The 23,219-nt window shown below is 36.3% G+C and overlaps 2 long non-coding RNA genes across 3 annotated transcripts in view; one reads left to right on the top strand and one right to left on the bottom strand.

Moving 5' to 3' along the window:
• The window catches only part of LOC138145673 (uncharacterized), a 253,461-nt gene that overhangs the window by 135,468 nt on the left and 94,774 nt on the right, over window positions 1-23,219 (bottom strand). The gene's annotated exons all lie outside the window — the stretch shown is intronic.
• On the top strand, window positions 5,775-9,619 carry LOC138145652 (uncharacterized). The gene is made up of 3 exons (XR_011164278.1): window positions 5,775-6,687; window positions 7,095-7,158; window positions 8,583-9,619. It is a non-coding gene; the product is annotated as an uncharacterized lncRNA (long non-coding RNA).

The following is a 23,219-nucleotide window of genomic DNA, read 5'->3' as shown; positions in this document are numbered from 1 at the left end:
CTCTCTCTCTCTCTCTCTCTCTCTCTCTCTCTCTCTCTCTCTTTTTTGGAGGGCAATTGGGGTTAAGTAACTTGCCCAAGGTCACACTGCTAGTTTGTGTGTGTGTGTGTGTGTGTATGTGTGTGTGTTAAGTGTCTGAGACCGGATCCAAACTCAGGTCCTCCTGACTCCAGGGCCGACGCTCTACTCACTGTACCACCTAGCCGCCCCTCTGTGTGTCTCTCTGTCTCTCTGTCTCTCTCTCTCTGTCTCTCTCTCTTATTTTTGCCTCACTATCAATTGGCCTGTCTTCTCTTTCTCTCTCCAACCTGGACTTGTAACAAATAAACATAGCCAAGCAACAAATACCTGCACGTTATCCAGGTCTGAAAATGCATATCTCTGGTGTGTTACCCCTTAGGAGATGAGAAGTGTGCTTTACCATCATTCATCTGGAGTCATGATTGCTCTTCAGTTATTAGAGTTTTTAAGTCTTTCAAAGTTATTTTTCTTTCTAACGTTGTAGTCATGTAAATAATTCTTGTAGTTCTGCTCCCTTTACTCTGCATGAGTTCACACAGGTCTTTCCAAGTTCTTCTGGGTCTATATCCTTAATCATATATTACAGCACAATAGTATTCCATTATTAATATACCATAGTTTATTCAGTCATTCCTTAATTTCTAGGTGCGACATTAATTTCTAATTTTTTGCTATAAGAACAAGCTCTGCTATACAACAATTTTTGTACATATGATTGCTTTCCTTCTTTCTATGATCTCTTTGGGGTATATGACTAGAAGGGATGACATTAAAAGTCAAGGGGTTTGCAAAGTTTAGTGACTTTTTGAATATAATTCCAATTTGCTTTCCAGAGAGGCTTCACCAATAGTACACCTTTCCTGTCTTCTCATAGCCCTTCCAAAAATTGTCATTTTCCTTATTTGTTCTTTGACAGTCTGATGGGTGTGAGGTAGACTCTTCGAGTTTTAATTTGTATTTCCTTTTATTAGTAGTGATTTGAAGCATTTTTTTACATGATTGATTATGTCAAATTTCTTCTGAGAAGACCTGTTTAAATCCTTTGACCACTTTCTATGGGAAATAGTTCTTATTCATATCTATAGATAAAATCGATATCTATAGATACATATTCATATCTATACATATAGATTCATATCTATATCAATCTCTGTGTGTATATCTAAATCTAAATATGCATATACACACAAATATATACACAATCTAAAAATCTTAATCTATACATTATACATAAAATCTAAATATATATATATATACACAATATGCATACACACATATACATACACACACACGGATTCTAAAATGAAAGAGTGAGGAGGAAATGGATTCCATGTGGGGGAAGAGCAAATACAAAGGGAAAGTTTTGGCAGATAAAATGTTGAATTTGTAATGTATGTATGCATGTGTGTATGGTTGTTTCTGAGAACAATTTCCAAAATCTGAAATTATTTTAGAAAGAAATGAATTAGGTTTTTTGGTAGAGGAGAGTAAGTTGGAAATATAAAGCTTTTATTAGAGAAATTTTCTGTAAATTTTATCCCCAATTAACTATTTCTCTTCTCTTAAGTGTTTTGATATTGATTGTGCAAAGACTTTAAGGTTTTATTCAGTTAAAATAGTAAATTTAATGTCTTTTGATTTTCTCTATTCCTGTTTGTTCAAGAACTCTTCTCATTTCTATAGTTGTGAAAGGTATCTTGTCCTTTTTCCTCTAATTTGTTTATGACATGACTATATCTAAATCATGAACGCCTTTGGAATATAATCTATTATATGGTGTGAGATATTGATTTAAACCTAATTTCCACCAGACTGCTTTCCAATTTTTTGGAAAGTTTTAGTTTAATAGTTTTTAGTCTAATAATTTTAAGATTTATCAATGTTTTGTAGTATAGCACTGAAATTGTAAATTAGTTTATATGGTTTTTAAATTTACTTTTATATTTTATTTATAATATATAATATAAAAATTTATTTATTTAAATTTTAAATTTATATTAGTTTGACATTGTCCACTTGTGAGCAATTCCTGTATTTGTTTAAAGCTGTTTATTTCTATACAGAATTCTTTATAATTGTACTCCTATTTGTGTTTTAGTGAATTGACTCCCAAACATCTGTACCTTATATCATTATTTTAGCTAGAATTTCTTTTTCTATCTTATCCTTCTGGTTATTTTTTAGTAATGTAGAAAAGCTGATATTTTCTGTAGTGGTACCAGATTTTCACTATAATTGGCTAAATATATGAATCTGTATGTATTCATGTTCTGTATATGCTTCTTATATGCTCTACAATTTTGTTGGTCTGTCTAGTCTGCTGTTATAGATCACAACTCTTTCCATGTTTCACTATGACCCAAAATGTGAAAACTAATCTTCTGATTAGTTCCTCAGGTGTTGTGTTACATCGACAAAAAAAAAAACAAACCTTAGCTAGGTTATTCCTCAGTTGACATATCCATTACTCAATTCATACTCAATGTTTCCAGGTTTAACAGAAGTGTTAAAGCTCAGAATTTGTAGGAACATCCTTCAAACTAGGGTCATCTAGGGTCAGCAACATAATATGATGAAGCATTTGAGTAGGGCATTTTAATGCCTTTTTTGACCTTGATGGAAATCCTATCTCTGACATTTACTAGTTGTGTGACTATGTGACTTCATCTTTTTGAATCTCAGTTCACGCATCTGTAAAATGGGGGAAATAATTTACCTCACAGGATTATTGTGAGACTTAAATTAGATAATAGATGTAAACTTTACAAACTTTCCAGTACTATAGAAATGTCAGCTATTAGATTATTATTATATAGCAACTATTGATTTTAATTTAAAATGTAAATAAAACAAAAGGATAAATGAAAGAATCAAAAAGCACAGGCCTAGCAAAAAATGTTTAAAGGTAAAAATTAGCAACTTAATTTAAGTAATAAGGTTTGTTAGAAATGATATTTTGATTCTGGGAAATTCATTATTCATTATGAAAAATTACTAGATACTTCCTTTACTTTTGCCTTCAAATTTTTATTAATGCTCAGTTTCTTTAGACGTGTTCCATTTGGAAAAGAATTGCTTGCACAGATAAATACCATCAGTCATAGCTATCATATGGAATGCAAAAACCTAAAGCATGGAGCATTTTGTCAAATATTAACAAAAATCTTATAATTTCACTCCTCCAATTTTTGAATGTATATAATGTTGCATTGAAAATTAATCAACTCCATTTGCAAAATTCCTGGAACCTTTTCAATATCAAATTTCAAAGGTAGTAAAAATAAATGAAAATTCAGGTTTAAGATCTAGAAAATCTTTAAGACTTTGATTAAACAGCAGTAAGGGTATTTTCTTGAGCATTTACAAATGAAACACATTAAATGCATTTAAAATTTAAGAGTGAAAAAATTATGACTTCTAAATGGTCTGGGGATAATTGAAACTTAACCTTGAAAGCTAAAAGCAGTCAAACATTCCTGTGTTTTTTCTTTTTTTTGTAGTATTTTATTATAGGCAATGCAAGTATTGTGTTACATCGATGAAAAAAGTTAAATCTTTTATCCATAGATCGTTACTTAAGTCTTTAATGTATTTTTTTTTTCAGCCACAAAATCCTTATTTTCCTTAACAGTACAAATAATCACACCAGGGCAATTTCCATGACTTAACCACCTGGCACTGTGAGGACAGATCATTTTGCTGTACTCACTTTCCATTTTCTCTAATAATCAAATTTACATTAGTTCCATTCCATTCTTTGAATGAAGCTTGTAGTTTTAATGATAATTTCTGTTGTCCAACTTCTCTCCAAATTTTGACATAAAGTGGCTTGATATATTATTCAGGGGCTAAATAAGAAAATGTGTCTGAAACTTACTGTTTTTATTTTGTTTTTTAATCATTCTGTAATACTATTTTATGGGAGTGATTCCCAGAATTGATGTAAAAATGCCATATTTCATCCCAAGGCAATTGGTGGTGGGTTTTTAAAGCAAATAATCCTATATAGGACAAACCCTAGTTTTTTCTTCATAGGAAAAAGTTCCATGGTTGTATGTGTCTACACTTGACACGATATTATGTTTTTATAAAAATTAATTTAATTCAATGAAACTATTTGTAGGTTGTATACTCTTTTATATACTCATTTAAATTCAGTAAGCATTTAAGCACCTAATATTGTAAGGAATCTTGCTAGGCACTGGATTTAAAAAGACAAGGAAAAAAGGAGTTTACTTTCTCAAAGTGGAGATGGGGTGGGGAATGCAACATATATACAGGTAAGTCAAAATAAGGTGATTTGAGGAGGGACAGAGAAGGAACAATAAGATCAGGACAGGTTTTCTGTAGAAGGTGGCACACGAGTTGAGTTTTAAAGAAGTTGGAATTCTAAAAGTGAGGAGGAAGTATTTATATCTATATATCTATAGATACATAAATATTACAGGTGGGGGAAGAGCCAATACAAAGTTTTGGCAGATAAAATATTGAATTTGGGAACTAGCTTATATGCCAGTTTGGCTGGAATGTATGAATGGAAATCATGTGAATTAAGCTTAGAGAGGCAGGTTGAGACCAGACTGTGAGAGATTTTAAATGTCAAGCTAAGGGCATTTATATTTTATCTTCGAAGCAATAGGGAGCCATTGAAGATTCTTGTACAGGGAAATGATAAGGTACAGTCAGAACTGTTGTTTAAGAAGATCATCTGGAAAATGTCAAAGGGTAGGGAAGGATATTGGCAACAGAGCCCAGTTGAATATTTTTACAATAATCCAGGTCGAAGGTAATGTTTCTAAAATAGGGTGATAGCTGTAGGTTGATATGTGCTGAAGATGTGGAGACAGAATTGACAATACTTGGTGAGTATTGGTGAATATGAATAATGAAGCACAGAGTGGAAAGTTGAGGATAAATCCAAGGTTATGAAGTTGAGTGATTGGGATTATTAGAGATGCCTTCAACAAAAATGGAATCCCAGAGATTATTTTTTTTATCATCAATTTATCTGCACCATTAGTAAGTTATTTTTTAAAGAGAATTAAAGACTTGTTAATGCAATTACACATTAATCTGTACTAAGGGTCATATAATATGACTTGGGGGACCTCAAATGCCTTTGTATTTGAGATTCTTCCTCTGAACCAGTCTTTCTCAATTACTATTCTATAGACCAGCATGAATCTGAGGCAATTTTGACCACTTCAAATAACTTTTTGGAAGTAAGAACTTTTAGGTGGTGAAAGTTTTTTTTTCCTAAACTGGTCAAAATTTGCTTCAGAGTCCCTAAGAAGTAAGAATTTTGTGTAGTAAAACCCATAAATTTACAGCTCAACAGCAACAACCCTGACTTCTGCTTTTATCACTTCTCAGCTCCCTTTTCACATAATGCTTCTGACCTCAAAAATTGTAGCTTCCAAGAGCCCTTCTACTGGGACTAAGAAGGGTAGAGTTGTCTCTAGTACAGCATTCAGATAAATTACTAGTCTACAGTATAAAAGGTAGGGAAATAATAGTCTAGATAATACTAAGCAATGTCAGATTTTTTAAATGTAAAGTACCAAAAATCCATTCTTAAAAAGGCAAACATTGCTCTTCCCACTTCTAAATTTCAGAATGCCTGCTGTTGGCGATGTCAGATGCCTAGAAAAAAATGTGCAAGTAAACAGTATATTACATGATTTTGAGGGTAAGATAAATTTCTCATATATATAAAATATGAAGTTTTTTTTACATCTGGTAGTCAGTATAGTAATATGTCAATGTTAAATAACACTGTTGGCATATCATCTATCAGGGGTTTAGAATTTTGGGAGAAATGAAAAGGTACAATCATACTGTTTATTTGTCAATCAATTTTCAAATAATTCCAAAAGGAAAGAAAACTTGTCATTTAACAGCAACAGATTTTTGGAAGCATAAATTCAGTCACACCAGTCTAGGGCCTCATGGCATTGTTAATAAGCTTGGCATATCAGGGTAAGCTAATATAATCTATTTTTCATTGGTGAAAGGTCACATGAAATGCACATTAGGAAACTGGAAGAATAGGATGCAGACTTCATAGTTGTGGTATGAGTTCAAATTAACCAAGAGTGCCAACAAATCACTCTATATTGATTAGCAGAGGTGGTGAAGGTGTTATTCCACTAGAGTGGCTTCGAGGTTTAGGGTTTGGGGTTGTTTGGAAACATTTTCTTTAGTCTCCTAAATGAGGGAATAGATCAGATTAGCATCTGTTCACATTTGAGAATAACACTGTCCGTGTGGGTATGACTGTTAAGACTAAATAGAGGTTGTTTCCACTTTTTTTTTTTTAATGCTATAAAGAATGACCATCCTGTTACTCTGATTCTATTGTACTATGTAGTATATAGCACAGCACAAAGAAATAGCTCCAGGTTGACCTCTGGTGGTATCCTTGCTTCACTGCAGTCCTTTTTAAACAAACTGAAAGTCAGAACTCACTCAGTCCTTCCTATTAGTTTCCCATTACCCCAAGTCTGGTTCCAGTATCTTTGAGAACTGACAACCTGGCTTCTGAATTGCTTTGAATCTAAAGGTAGTTTAAGAGGGAAGTTGGTATATGCCTAAAAGCGACAGAAAGGACTCTAATGAGGCTTACTCAACTTCATTAACAGCTTGATTTCATCCACATGGAACTGGGTAAGTCTGCTTAAGGAACAGAAATACAACCTACATATGTCACTACATGAACCCATATTTGAAGTCCTACTAATGACACTGTCCTTAATCTCATGTTAACTACAACAAAATCCAGCAAGCCAGCTGCGATCCCTTGGACGTGTGGCAGCAATGTTAGTTGCTATAAAACGATGAAGCTTCACTAGATGATTTATCAGGTCCCTCCCACTTTTCAAGGTCTTTAACTTGGGACTCAAAAGCCATAGCTCTGGGCTTAAGAAAATCCCTGTCACTTATATGTGCCCCCACTCGGGGTTTAGGCCTTGCTCATTTCTGGATCTCCAGAGGAATCTTCCATTCTAGTGTAAAAATCAGGCTAAAGGTGTTCAGAAACTTACTTGGTTTCTTTTTAATTTTTTTCCTCAAAGGCATGAAAAGAACAGGATTGCACATCCAAGATCATACCGGTAGCTGGTTAGCAGAGGAAAAGATGTATCCTCCTTTTTGCTTAGAGTTATTCTTTCTTTTCCTTTCTCCCTTTCTTCTCCCTCCCCCACCTCACAGCCCTATGAATTCACATCACTGAGTAGTCCGGCCCAGCATAGTGAACTGTTATTGTAAGTATTAGATCCAGTTCCATGTCAGCTGCCTTCCTCTTCTCTAGGGTCTGTTTTCTCCCCCACTGTGACATCTAGGCTTTTATCCAGATTCTGGTCTCTACCACCATTTACTCTTTGCCAGGCTGCTGTCATCTCCTAGCACAGGCCCACAGTTGTCCCAGGTCCCATAGCCCCCGGCTTGCTCTAGACATTCCTTGGCATTCGACATGACAGCTGTTGCCTTGGACATTGCCTTTATCCCAGAAGTTCTGTCTCTCTTTTTAGTGATTTTCTCTCTTAGCAGTCCTGGCTTGGGATTTTCCCTGTACATGGGTCTTGGGGATTTTCTTCCTCTTCCTTTTTGAAATACTTGGGTCCTTTTGGACCTTTTTAACCTATATAAGTTCAGCACCTGCCCACTGGATTTCTATTTCTCTATATTCTATCTTCCTAACAGTCAGACTTCTGGATATGGGTCCTTTACAAAGTGTCTAAAATTGTTAGAATTGTCAAGGGAACCTATTCAGTTTAGTTATCCTTGTTTCACCTCTAAGTAGGACAGATCTTGGGGGTTGGTCCATGTTCAAAGAGCCCTTGAACAAAGCAGACCTTATGGGCAAAGAAAAGAGGCCACTCCCGACACACTGAAATGACATGGACTGAGGAATGTTGGATCGCCCCCTGTTTAAAAATAGTTTCCCCACCCAAGTGCTATGTGGCCTGAAATTCTAGCATAAGAACTTTATTCCTTTAATTCTTGAAGACATTGCTATAACTGAGTCCTCAATTAATATGCACAAACACCTTGAAGGGCTAACAGCTTCTAATCAATTAATGCCAAATTAAGTATTAAAAAAAAAAAAACAGAAACCAAAGGAAACATTTAAATATGAAAAACCAACCTGTATGAGGGAGACCCACACATCTTTGCAATGTCTAGGGAGAAAAATTTGGTTCTTAATTGTTATTTTTTGCAGGATAGGAAAGTAAAATAAAAGCAGGGGGGGCATCTACAGAGGTTCACTTTACTTTCTTTAGAATCATCCAGAGGACCAGTCCTGATGCTAATACCAGAGTGCCATACTGATTTACTACCTCTTCAGTTCTGCCTAGTTTCATCTGATATATCCCCCTTGCATATTATGGCTATTATTGAAATGGTGCCACAGTAGATATGCTTGTTGATTGATTTTTAAAATAAATTATTATTTTTTAGAACAGTTGTGCTACATTCTCTTATCCTTCCTACTCTGCCAGCAGTGGCTTATCTTTTTTAGTTGGCATCTTGAACTTTCCTTATCTAACTGATCTGGGCAGAGTAAGGAACCGCTTTGAACAGCAGAGAAGAAGCCTGAGAGAAGAACAGAGACTTTGACCATCTGTTGCTTTGACTGAACTGATGCAAATTGAAAGGAATTTTTTTTGGGATTTGTTTAATTTGGAAGATATGTGAATGTGACAAGCAATTATAAAATATAGTGTAAAGCTTTTTTTTTCCTGCAATAAAATCTATCTATCTATCTATCTACATACATACATAAAGTGTAAGCTGAGTGTGCAGGTACAAACCGGTTCAAACTTCCCATACACTTATGGTTACATGAGGTAGATTTAGGAATGCCTGAGTATACGAGCACAATAGTGGAGGCCTGGGAGTTGGCCTAGGGTATAATGTCCCGCAGTTCTGTAGGGCTATTTATGAAATACAAGTTATCTATTGTCTACTGTCTTGTGAGCCAACCTAGGGAAGACTCCAGTTTAAAACCCACCTCTGGCTCATACTGACTATTTGACCTCGTGCAAAGCACAGTAACCTCTCAGTAAATTCCATAAGGCCATATAAGTTGCAAAGAAGGCATTGATCTGCATTGGTAGATGGAGTTTCCTCTTCAGAAGTTTGCTATAGTAGAGAAATCAGTACAGTGTTGGGCTTGGAATCAGTAAACCCTGAGCTCAAAACCTGCCTCAGATACTAATTGTATGACCCTGGGTAAGTAACATGACATCTCTATTCCTAAATTTCCTCATTTATAAAATGACAATAGTAACAGCACTTACTTCTCAGTGTTGTTGTAAGGATCAAATGAGATAAGAAACACTTTACAAACCTTAAAATGCTATACAAATGCTAGTTATTAAAAGTTAAAAAACGAATGGTAGCTATTAATTACCAATGGAAGATGGAGAGTAGTATAAACTACTCACTCTTATTTTACCTCCATTTTCTTTACTAAAGGAGAACTATTTTTAGAACTTGGAAGAATACAACAAAAATGGTAAAAAAAAAAAAAAAAAGCTTTAAAAATGCAACAAAAACCCAAGGTAATCAAGGAGATTGTAAAAGGGCACCTGGCTTTCATGACTGCAAATCATCCTGAACAAACTGGTTGATGTGATTGCTGATTGTTAGTAGTCTTTGAAAAACATAGAGAATGAGAGAGATGGCACAGACTTGGAAATGGGCAAATATTCTTGCTTTAAAATAATAATTGTGATGTCTCAGATGCCAAGAAAGGAGAGAGCATCTAACAAGAGGGAGTTGTAAGGTAGGGCGGATCAACACTGAATAAAGGTCATTGGATTTAGTGATTAGCAGGTTAGAGTGGTGGGAACAGATGACAAAAAAATGACAAAAGATTAAGGGGAAAGTAGGTGGTGAGAAAGTGGACACTCTATGTACACAATTTTTTTCCCGAGAAGTTTGTTTATGAAGGGGAACATAGAGATGGTGAAATTGTTGTACAGGAAAGAACTTCTTTAGGATTGGAGGGACTGTGGCATAATTACAGAGGTGAAGAAGGTGCTAGTGGCAGAAGAGACACGGAAGCACAACCACATGTCTGAGAGGTTTTGTTTTTTAATTGTTATTTGCCTTATACTACTCCTGCTCTTCTTTTGTGATACAAACCCCAGGACTCATAAAAGTAAAGTGGAATAAAGGAATTTTGCATTAGAAGAGATGTGTTCATGGCCCCTTTCTTGTTACAATGTTCATTATTGTATAGGAGAAAACATGTCCATTATTACAATTGTAGAGGACATCTTGAGAGATAACTAGTTGAATACAGAATTGATGTATATTAGAAGAAAATCAGCTCTTCTCTTCCGCGGTGGCTCCGAGGTCAAAACGAAGTTCAATCCCTTTGTGACCTCTGAACAAAGCAAGAACTGTAAGAGGCATTTCAATACCCCTTCCCATATATGGAGGAAAATTATGTCTGCTCCATGACCATTCGAAAAGATGATGAAGTCCAAGTTGTTTGAGGACATTATAAAGGACAGCAAATTGGCAAGGTAGTCCAGGTTTACAGGAAGAAATATGTGATCTACATTGAGTGTGTGCAGTGGGAGAAGGCTAATGGAACAACTGTCCATGGGGGAATTCATCGAAGCAAGGTAGTTATCACAGGCCTAAGCTGGACAAAGCTTGCAAAAAGATCCTTGAACAAAAAGCCAAGTCACGCCAAGTAGGAAAGGACAAGGGCAAACATAAGGAAGAAACTATTGAGAAAATGCAAGAGTAAAAATTACATGGCTGTAATTAAATTTCTAGAATGAAAAAAAAAGAAGAAAATCAGGTCACATATGAAATATACAGCCAAAGCTGAAGCATAAATTTAGAGCTGGAAAGGGGAACTTTAGAGATCATTGAATGATGCCCCTCTCCCCATTTTACACTGAGGAAGTTGAGCCCTAAAGGTCAAGTGCCTTCCCCAAGTTTACCCACCTAATAAGTGGCAGAACCAGGATTCACATTCAGGTTTCTGTTTCTCAATCAAACTTGGTTTCCATTCCATTGCTGTGCCACTATTTAAATAGTGTCAAACTCAAATAGAAATGAGGGCCACTAAACCACAAGGATCCTTGTGGGCCACGTATAGGCTTAGAAAACTATACATAGGGTCAACTAGGTAGAACAGTGGATAGAGCATCATCCCTGGAGTCAGGAGAACCTGAGTTCAAATGCAGCCTCAGACACTTAGTAGCTATATGACCCTGGGCAGGTCACTTAACCCCAACTGCCTCCAAAAAAGATAAAAAAACAAACATTTTTATGTATTTATTTTTTATTAGTACATCAACATGTTAAACTCAGATAAGAACTCCATTTTTGGTCAATACTCAGGAAAGCTCTGGGCTCCATGTTTGGTGCGTCTGCTTTACATAAGTTAGAAAGAAGAAAAATAAAAATGGTTCAAACAAAGGAATTCTAGTTCTTTAAAGGAGAAGGTGGAGCTAAAGGATAAACAGATATATAGATAATATATCAAGTGCATACTATGTGTGTTAAAGCACTGGAGCTACAAGTTCAATCAAGTAAGATATTTGCTGCTTTTGAGTTTATTCCCCAATGGGGAAATACAATACATAAAGGGCTCCTGAAAGGGAAAGGGTATTTTTGGCATGGTGGCTCAAAGGGGATGTAAAGGCCTGTATCCAGGCAAGATAAGGCAAAAGCCTATACATTAGAGGCCAGGATGGCTCTAGGGGTGAATACTGAGCTTCCAGTGGGGAGTATGAAGGATTGAAAGTTGAAGTAGACATGGCCAGGAAGTAAGGTGAAAAGAGGAGTCAGAGAATGGGCAATTGATGAGAATAGTATGGAAAAGAAGCAAAATAAAACTAATAGAATTTAATTATTTATTAAATATTATGCAATAATTTTATTTGTTAATAGTATTGTTTCTAAAAAACATCCTATGAGGCAGGTGGGACAATATAACAACCCTCACTTAGCAAGTGGGATATGAGAATCCCAAAGAGATCTTGGATCTGATGAAGTTTTGGATTACAAAATATACTTCTGTTACTGAGAACCAAGTACTATAAGACCTACAGAAAAGATGTCTTGAGGTAAAAAAGCTGCTGTGGCAGTTGCCTCAGACTCCTAAAGTCTACAGGTTATATTTTTCACTCTAAATATAGCAGATTCCTGGCTTAATAGAGTTTGGAGTCAGGGGCCTTGGCCCCAGATAGTACCCATCTGTATATTCTTTCTGAATGGGTGAGTGATGTCTCAGGATTAAGACCTACCTATGGTCTTCATGAACTTCTGTTTCCAGATGGAAGACAACATGGTAGAGCAGAAAGAGCGCTGCTTTCAGAGTCTGATGACTTGGTTTCAAGCCCCAACTCTGTCACTTATTTAACCTATGTGATTTTGAACAAGTTTATTTTTTCCACTCCATTCCTCAGTTTCTTCATCTATAAAATGGGGAGGTTGGACAAGATGATCTCTAAAGAACCTTCCAGTCCTAAATTAATGATCTTATCATGTTATTCCCCATGACCCTGTCCAAAGTGGCTTACATTATATCCTGCTTGACTGATCCTGACTACCTTAAAAGTCTTTTATTGGACAGTGTGAAGAGGCTTCAGAAAACTTTTGATATTCCTCCCTTAGGAACATGATTATTCACCAACAGATTTGCCCGCTGCTTTAAAAGGGACAAGGGACTATCATAGGATATGCTCACCTTTCCTAGAATCTAAGTCAAGACAGCATTTAACACCCATACCCTGGGCGTTATTTTTGAAAGTCTTGGCCATGACCATCAAAATGAATTAGCCTGGGTGGATGTGACTACTACTGATCTACCCACCTTTATGCAGCAACTTTTGTTCACTCTAGAGTGAAACATAATAGCTGCATCCTTTGGAGAGTCTTTTGAGTCTATCTCTGTTTTATTAGATTCAGGGGCAGAGGATAGCACACATTTGAATGAGACAATTAATTCAGTCAAGATTGTGAAGGGAAGAAGGAGAAGTCAGAGCATTGGTGATGAAACCGGGAGAAGTCAAAAGACTAGAGGTAACAGGTAATGAAGACAAAGAATAGGTTTAGGAAATAAGACAGAGGGAGAGATGGGAAGATAGGAGCTTATGATCAGAAAGAGTTTCAGAGTTTACTGTCACTTTGGTAGCAGGGCCATGTATAGGTGATGGTGATATTTAGGGTATACTCATATATGAAGAAACAGAGTTCAATGCAGGAAATACAAAGTGTATAGTCTTGGTATGTTTCTTACTCTGTAACTCCCAGGTGAAGGTACATTTTTCAGCATCTATTCAAGCTTTCACTGTATGTGTTTCTGTATCAGTATTGGAGTGGGACCTCTTCTTCAGGCACACAGTTTAGTCATTCTCTCTCTCTCTCATTTCATAGTAAAAAATGAAATAAAATTAAAACAAAAAACAAAAACCAACAAATCTCTCTCTCATCTCACAGTAAAAAATGAAATAAAATTAAAACAAAAACCAAAAACCAACAGATCTTCAAAAAAAAGACTACATGTGATGGATTTAAGAAGAAAATGACCTTTAGAAACATGCATTTCCCCCTCACTTCCCAATTTCTGCAGTTTTGTCTTTTCCCAAACAGCCGGCATTTAACTTAAATTGCCATTTAAGGTTTGCAAAGTGCTTTGCATGTTCTATCTCATATGATTCTCACAAGAACTCTGTAAGGTAAGTGCCAAAAGTATCATTACATTCATTTTACAATTGAGGAAATTAAGGCTTAGAAATGTTGAGTGATTTGTACATGGTCACATAACTAGTAAGTATGTCAGGCAGTATTGAAGCCCGCATAAAGGCCTGTTTGCATGTCTTTTCCAACTGTGTCAAACTGTCTCCAAAGAACCTCACTTTCTAACTTTGGTAAAATACCTTCATAAAACAAATGTATTTTTTGTTGTTGTTTCTCAGAATTTAGGAAGGGGGTGAATAAGTCTGCAAAGTGCTGTAAATTGCATTATATCTATTTTGTTTGTGTTCTGGATATCCCATCCATCATGGTGGCTAGAAATAGGAAGAGAACCATTGGCTCATCAATCTAGTACCCTGCTATTGTCACTGCAGATGTCCTCCAATAAGCAATCTATTTCCTTCATTTATTTTTTCATGAAATTGAAAAAGAGGCTTTTAGTGTTGTGCCAGCACACATGCAGAATTAAATTCCTTTGGAGGTTATCTGTCTGCTTAAAGTTTAGCTGTTCAGGAATGGGGATAAAATAACAAACCTCTAGCTCTTACTAGTTTTTTTTTTGATATTGTGCATTCTTGGTCTCTTTTTGTACTTGTATCAGTAATATTCGTTGATATGAAAGATTCATGAAAATTATATGATTGTCAAAGTATTCTTCCAATTCAACGAACATTTATTAAGTGTTTATTGTGAGGCCATTAGGTGGTGCAGTGGATAGAGCTCAGAACCTGGAGGCAGGAAGACCTGAGTTCAAATTCTACCTCAAATGTTTATTAGCTTTGTGACCCTGGGTGTCACTTAATAGTTTTCTGCCTCAGTTTCCTCATCTGTAAAATGTGGAAGTTAATAGCACCTACACACAAGGTTATTTAAAGATTGAATCAGATAATTTAAAGTGCTATGTAAATCATAATTATTATAATTATACAAGGCACTGTGTTTGGGATAGAAAGACAAAAAACATACAGTTGCTGCCCTAAAGGAGCTTAGGTGCAATATGTAAACAAATATAATGCTCTTCAACTGGTAGAGTACTAACAGCTGTAGACATCAGGGCAGGCTGTAAAGTAGAGGTCACAACCAAAATGAACCTTAAAGAAAGACAAAAATTGTAGGAGAACAATGTTCACTTCCTACCTGTTGTAATGGGGAATAGCTTATGGGAGGGGAGAAGAGGGGAAGTCTTTATTAAATGCCTGCTATGTACCAGTCACTATGCTAAGCACTTTAGAAATATTATTTCATTTTATCTTAACAACCCTGGGAGATAGGTGCTATCATTATCCTCATTTTACAGTTAGAGAAACAGAGGCAGACTGAGGTTAAGTGACTTGTCCAGTGGTCACACAGCTACCAAGTATCTGAAGCTGGATTTGAACAAAGGTCTTCCTGACTCCAGACCCAGCACTCTATTGTGCCACCTAGCTGCCGATGAAAATGGGAAAAGTCAGAAAATGTAGTAACAAGTACATGGGTCCGGGTGTGGTGGCATATGTTTATAATTCCTGATTCAGGAAAGGCTCAATCAGTCAGGTATTGGCATTAAATTTGGTACTGATGCCCCAGGGGAAGCAAATGAGGGGATAGCATCATGTTGCCTAAGAAGAAGTGAACCACTTCAGGTCAGAAATGGATTAAGTTAGTGGTCCCATGATGATCATGGTAGGACTTTGGCTTTGAGTAGCCTCTACAATTCCAGCTTGGGAATGATGGAGAGACCCAGCCTTAAAACAAATAACCAAACAAAAAACACAAGTTCAGGGAGAAAGTAGTAGTCCAATTTGGTTGGTGCATAGAGTGAGTCAAGGAGAATGATTTTAAGTACAGATAGAAAATTAGATAGGAGCCATATGGGGAGGGATTTAAATGACAAACTGAAATGTTTGCATATTTCCTGGTGAGATGGCAAGGTACTGAAGACTTCTGAGCCAGGGAATTCCATGATCAGATATTTGTCTGAGGAAGATGATTTGGACTGTGGGGAAGATTGATTGGAGTGGAGAGCAACCGGAAGAAAGGACTCTAATTAGTAGGCAATAGTCCAGTCAAGAGATGATGAAGGCCTTTAACTAGTGTGGTGGTAGTGTGAATGGAGAGAAGAGGACAGATTTGAGAGATATTGTGGAGCTAAAAATGATTATACTTGGCAACTAATTGGATATGGGGAGAGGGGAGTGATGTAAAGGAAAGAGTTGAGGATGTCTCTTGGTGTTTTAAACTTCAGGAAATGTGCTGATGTCTACAATAGGAAAAAAGGCAAGTTTGGAAGAGATTTTTGAAAGGTGTAAGGGAAAATAAAATACATTCATTTGAGGAGATTTCAAAGTCAAGGTACCTATGGAACATTCAAGTAAAGATGTCCAATGAGTCAAGGTTGGACATCAGAAGGTAGGGAAGGAGGGAGGTAGGGAGGGAGAGTATAAGAGACAGAGAGGGAGGGGAGAGAAAGGGGAGAGGGAGAGATAGAGAGAGAGAGAAAGAGGAAGAGAGGGAGAGATAGAGAGAGAGAGAAAGAGAGAGAGACAGAGACAGAGAGACAGAAAGACAGAGACAGAGAGATAGAGACAGAGAAGAGGTTCAGCACAGAGCCCCACTGAACATCAACATTAAGAGGGTAGAAGATGAATAATTATCCAACAAAATAGACTGATGAAGAGTGTTCAGACAGAAGGGAGGAGGACAGAAAATGATCAGTGCCAAGGAGACATGGTCATATGATATCAAAAGATCCAGAGAGGTTAAAGAGAATGAAGACTAAGCAAAGAAAAGCTCAATAGTTGTTCTTATTAAGTTCTTCCTACTGAAGAAATAGAAAAAAATATGCCATGTGAAATGATATTACACTCACAGGTATTTTGTTGGTTTTTTATAACAGCCACACAGATTTTCAGTATAATTTAGAACTTGACATTTTTTCTGTATTTCCTCACTTATAATTAGTTTTTAGATTTACACTTCTAAGTGACATAATTTCTTTTTATATTCAACTTCATTTTTTTTCATTCAGTGCATTTACTGTATTAATTTTGCATTTATCCTGAATCCTTACTTTGAATCCAAGTTTCTCAGAACTAAACTTAAATTAAATATATAAAAATAGTCAGCAAATATCCTATCCTTTTATGCTTCCACTGCAGAGGAAATTAAGTTTATTCCAAAACTCTTCTCTTCACACTTAAAAGAATAACTTCTTAGTACAAAGGAGAAGACTTATTCAGTTTTTCTTCAATGGGTGACTGGATGGTTTGGATTCTATGAACTTCAAAAACTCAGATGAACTAAAGATATGCTAATACAAATTTGGAATGTCTATCATTTAAGATCTTTCTGCTAGCTTATTTTGTGAAGAGACTTAATGTATAAGAGAGGTATTTCCATAATCCAACCTTGAAAACTACAGAGACTCCCCTATTTCTTAACAGAAGTAATTAAAGGTTGGAACTAGGTATGAATAAGGCCTGGATACCACTATTGAATCAGTCACCATACTCCACTTAAGTAGACTAACAAGTTTCTCTAGCCCTGATACTTTTATCACTCCTTCATTCCTCTCCCCTACTCTACTCCAGATTCTCCAGACTTCTTCAACATTCTCTAGCAGCCTTCTCACCCTGGAAGATGTTTCTATTCATGTAGCTTTATCACCCTGAAAGATCAAAGATCTTCTGTCCTTCTGTCCATCTCTTCTGCCCTCCTTGGGGCAGGGTTTATTTCTTCTGAGGACCTCTATTTTGAGGAGTTGCCTGGACTAGCCATACTCACTCCTTCATTTTCCTCTTGGTTCCACTCCTAACTTCTTCACTATGTCTCTGTAGCCTTACCCTGGAAGATCCCTCCATCCCTACAGTTTGCTCATCATATTGGTTAGTTCTTCCTAGAATCTTCATTTTAAGGAAATGCACAAGCCAACTATACTCACTCTTTCACTCCTCTCTTGGGTCCCCTACTGACTCTCCAGACATCTCTACCATAACTCTTCCCTTCCCATGTACCTTATCCCTCACCCCACTTCTCTTTTATATGTTGCTGCTCTCTTTTATGTACTGTATTTTCCTTTGGACAGCTAGACGGCACAGTGGATAGAGCTCTGGGCTTGGAAACAGAAAGACTCATCTTTATGGGTTCAAATCTGGCCTCATATGCTTACTAGCTTTGTGACTCTGGGCAAGTCACTCAACTCTGTTTGCCTCAGTCCCTCATCTGTAAAATGAACTGGAAAAGGAAATGGCAAATCATTCTAGCATCTTTGTCAACAAAACCCTAAAATGAGCTCACAAAGAATTGGACACCACTGAAACAACTGCACAACTTTCCCTAATAGAAGGGAAACTTCCCAAAACAGGGAGTAGTTAAAATTTTCTTTGATGATATTTGTATTCACAGTGCTCAACACAGTAGCTAGAACATAGTAACATGTAATATGTTTTATTTATTTATTTGGAAATATTTGTAAAAGCATTTTTACTGAATCAATGAATCAAATTATTAAATTTGCTTCAAAAAGCCCCTTAACCGGGGTGCCCATCAATTGGGGAATGGCTGAACAAGTTGTGGTATATGCATGTTATAGAATACTATTGTGCTATAAGAAACGAGGAGCAGGCAGTCTTCATATTTACCTGGAGAGGCTTAAAAGAACTGATGCTGAGTGAGAAGAGTAGAACCAGGAGAAATTTGTACACAATTACAGACACAACATATGTGTGATGACCAACTTTGATAGACTGGACTCTTCTCAGCAATGCAGGAATATAAGTCAATCCCAAAAGACACATGATGGAGAGAAAAATGTGCATCCAGAGAAAGAACTAGAAAGAACTAAGTTTATATCCAGGTGGAAGCAAAATAACTGATCTTTTTCATTCTCTTATTTGGTTTTATGTCCTCTTTACCATTTTTCATTCCAGCTGGTACAATCTGTCCTTATAACCTGATCAATGTATAATGTGAAAGTATTTACAGATCCTATACTTAACTATAAGCTGCCATGGCGGGGGGGGGGAGGGGGGGGAGGGGGACAAAATGTGAAATTCAAGGAATTGTGGAATTGAATCCTGTAAACTAAAAAGAAACAAACAAATTAATAAATTAAAAAATAAAAATAAAAAAAAGCCCCTTAACCTATTTGGAAGGAATGAAAATCATTGGATGAAATGAAATCATAATGCTACAAACAGTGTATTGCTATTAGGTATTTGGGTTCATGGTGAAATAGCAAGCCATTGTGGAACCCAGGATTTGAGTGTTGGGTCAGCCCCATGGTGATAGAACCTTTAACCACGCCCCAGGGAGGAAGCTGCTTGGAAAAGGGGTTGTGAAATAGGGAGAGGAGTATGACTGTGTCTTCTCTTCCTCCCCTACTGACTGGTGGAAGACTTTGTGAATTTAGAAAGGTCAGAGGTTTTGGACTTCCAATGGACATTGTAGTGCTGTCCTTCCCAGGGACTTCACTAGAACTATTCTGTTAATATTGTTCCTCCACTGGAATATTGGTTACAGACTAGCTTGTTATTTTATCCAAGACCCACAGGATTTGACTCAATCTCTTCAACCAATCCCAACATTAAATCTTTCTAGAATTGTTTTACTTCATCAATGGTTAAAAACATTCTATTCCTTACCAACTTTATCAACTAAGTTGTTTGAATTTGGTTTAATGTTTTTTGATCTATTGATTCAATAGAGCTATCTGGGTCTTGTTTATATTTCTGATTGATTAAATTTAAAAATCCAGGACTTCTACAATTATTGAAGTAGGGGTATGAAACATTTCTCTTTCATATGTATTATGAGAGAGTATGTCTATTAAAGAGTGCTAGAGTTAAAGTTAGGAAACTCAAGTGTGAATCCTGCCTTAGATATTTTATACCTGTATGACTCTAAGGAAGCCACTTATCCTTTCTAAATCTCAGTTTCCTCATTGGTAAAATGGTCATGGCAACAGCTAGGTGGCAAAGTGGATTAGAGTGCTGTCCCTGGACTTAGAAGGACTTGAGGTGAAATCTGACCTCAGACACTGGCTATGTGACCCTGACTTTTAGCCCTTTTGCCTCATTTTCCCCATCTATAAAATGAGCTGGAGAAGGAAATGGAAGACCACTCCAGTATCCTTTCCAAGAAAACCCCAAATGAGGTGACAGACTCAGATATGACCAATCGATTAAACAACAACAAAATGGTCATAATAGCATCTAATTAGCAGGGACATTATGAGACCAAAGTGAGATAAGAAAGCAAGCATTTATGAAGTGCCTATTATATACCAGATAATGTGCTAAGTTGTGGAGATACAAAGAAAAATAACAATAAAACAGTTCCTGACCTAACTAGGTTTTATTTTAAAGGAGGAGATAACAGATCCATATTTAACTGTATACAAAACACATATAAAGGAGATTATAAATTAACATTTCAGAAGAAAAATATTAGCCATTGAGAGACCCTAAAAAACCTCTTGGTGAAGGTTTTACTTGAGCTGATTTAAAGGAAACCAGGGATTCTAAGATGTTAAGGTTGGGGGCGGGGGGTTGTATCCCAGACATGGGGGATAGCCAGTGCAAAAGTGTGAAGACTGGTGATGAGATATCTCATGCAAAGAAGAGAAAGAATTTTATTATGATTGGATTTTAGTATGTTTTGATGAGAGTATTGTGTAAGAATACTAGAAAGATAGGAAAGGAGACAGATTATCAAGAAACTTAAATGCCAAAAAAAGAGGAGTTTTCTTTGATCCTAGAAGTAATATGGAGCCACTTGTCTTTATTGAAAATGGATGACATAGTTAGATCTATATTTTATAAGATCATTTTGACACCTGTGAAGAGGATGGAATGAAAGACTAGAGACTAATTAGGAGGCTCTTGAAGTGGCCTAGATAAGAAGTGATGAGGACCTGGACTGGAGTGGTAGCTATATGAACAAAGAGAGGTATAAGCAAAGGTATAAAAGAAATAGTGGAGGAAAAAAATGACAAGATTTGGCAATTGCTCAGGTATATAAAATGAAAGGGGTTTAGATTAAATAATGTACATAAAATGCTTCCTGAATCTTACAGTGCTATATAACTGTAGTTACATGAATCTATTAATTGAATTCATTCAATGAATTCATATGTAAAGGTATGTAATCAGTGGGCTAAATTCAGTTCTTAAAAATGTTGAATCCAGTAAAAATATACATATATTACTGGTTATTTTGCCTATGTAAAGCTACATAACTGGTTTAAAAGAAATATATATATATATATATATATATATATATATTTTTTTTTAAAGCAATCGGGGTTAAGTAACTTGCTCAAGGTTACACGGCCAGTTATTTCTGGGTGTGGTGCTGAGTATCTGAGCCCAGATTTGATCCAGGTCGTCCTGACACTGGAGCCGGTGCTGTTACTCGCTGAGCTACCTGGCCACCCCTAAAAGAAATATTTAACCCTTCAACAATTCTATTGTTTTCAGATAGCCTGAGTGACTCTCCCCAGGACAGTGAACCTTCCTTTTCTTTTTCTGGTCCTTGTTCCCTATCACTACAGAGGAGATAATAAAGACAAAAAAATTGAAGTAGACTACTGTATTAAGAGATGTGGTGAGAATAAATGAGGAAATAAGGTTATTGTTTCAGTTTAGGAGAAGAGTCAGGAAGAGGCTGAAAGATTCTTCTAAGGTTTAGAGTATTACTTCAATATCACAGTCCTAACTATTTTGGCAAACCTAAATTCCAAACTTTTTGAGGTTCAGGTCCTGGTTTATGAAACAAGATTTAAAGGAGGAAATGACTCAAGACTAATGAAAAAAGGAGGGATCTTGTTCAAATTTTAAAAGTTCTATTTTCAGGTCAGGAAGTTCTGTTGCTAAAAGACATTTCTGTTTGCAAGTTGGACATACTAAGCAAACCCCATTTCTTTTGCAATCTCTATTTCTTAAAACAGAATGTGAATAGGTAATCATGTGTGACATTTTATAATATTTCTGTTTTGCATGCAATAATTTTTTTAGATGAATTTCCGTTTGAGGCTAACCTTTATTCCTGAAGTGTCATATCAAGTTCCTCTTATTTTATTTATTGCAATTACTTATGATTCCTTAATGTGAGGTTTCTGTAGCACACAGTAACTGCCATCTGTTACTCTGTTAATATCATAACATCCAAATATGATTAAAAAGGGGGGGAATAAATATATAGTTTCAAAAGATGAAACTTACTTTAAGATTCTAAATTAGCATTTAAGGTAATTAGTGAAGAAGGTGAAAATTAAATAAGCTTCACAACAGTTATATAAGTGGAAAACTCTTCTCTTTATGCAGCTGCTTCCCAATTTGTGTGCCATTTTAGACTAAGCTAAATCATGGTAGGAGAGGAGCCACGATGAACTCTTGGGACTTAGACCTGAATGACAGCTATACAAGATAAGCAGGGATTTTAGGGTTATGAGTTTCTTCCCAGCAAACAATGCTCACATTGAGGAGATTACGTATCTACTGAGATAGTGCAATGCAAGACCCATGCCACAGGGCCTTGACTCTGTATACCCTCTCCCCTTCTTGATTTCATACTTGACTATCCTATACTCTAGAACCACAGAACGTTAGAGCCAGAAGGGGCCTTAGGTTTATAGTTTTAGGTATAATCCTCTTTTTAGGCAGCCAGGTAGCCCAGAAAATAGAGTAGGCTAGAGTCAGGAAGTTAAGTTCAATTCTGGCCTCAGACACTTGCTAGCTGCGGGACCTGCACAAGTCACTTAAGCTCTGTTTGCTTCAGTTCCCTTTATGTAAGGGAATTAAATTAAAACGGGGATAATAACAACACCTTCCTCATAGTATTCTTGTGAATATCAAATGAGATAATATATGTAAAGTGTTTAGCTCGATGCCTGGCACGTTTTAGGGACTATATTAATACTTATTCCTTCTTCCTATTCCTTCTGTAGGCAGCTAGGTGGTACAATGGACAGAGCACTGGGCTTGGAATCAGGAATATTCATCTTCCAGAGTTCAAATCCAGCCTCAGACACTTACTAGCTGTGTGACCCTGGGCAAGTCATTTACTTCGATTTGCTTCAGTCTCCTCATCTGTAAAATGAACTGGAGAAGGAAATAGTAAACCACTTCAGTCTCTTTGCCAAGAAAACCCCTAATGGGATTATGAAGAGTTGGACACGACTGAATAACAATAATATCCCTTCTGTTCTGCAATGTATTCAGAAATTCTTATTTTGTTTAATATTCTCTTGAGAATTTTTTTAAAAAAATAATAAAAGCTGTGAGGATCTTCAGTAAGTCAGTAAACTGAAATGAACACTGAAGAGGAAGTGGAGCTCTGCTCAAATGAATAAAAGGGGTATTCCTGCTGAATATCTATGTTGAATATTCTTCCCCTGCTATGGCTAAATAAATCTTTACTTAACTGTCCAAAACAAGCAAACAAACAAACAAAAAATCAGCCTAGTGCTTATCATAACTAAACACTAG

The sequence above is a fragment of the Petaurus breviceps genome, unplaced genomic scaffold (assembly GCF_028583685.1).
Source record: "Petaurus breviceps papuanus isolate PSGF00001 unplaced genomic scaffold, PetGlider_PUasm1.0 90743, whole genome shotgun sequence".
Classification (NCBI taxonomy): domain Eukaryota; kingdom Metazoa; phylum Chordata; class Mammalia; order Diprotodontia; family Petauridae; genus Petaurus; species Petaurus breviceps.
The sequence above is the reverse complement of the archived record's forward strand: the minus strand, read 5'-3'. Positions and strand labels throughout refer to the sequence as shown.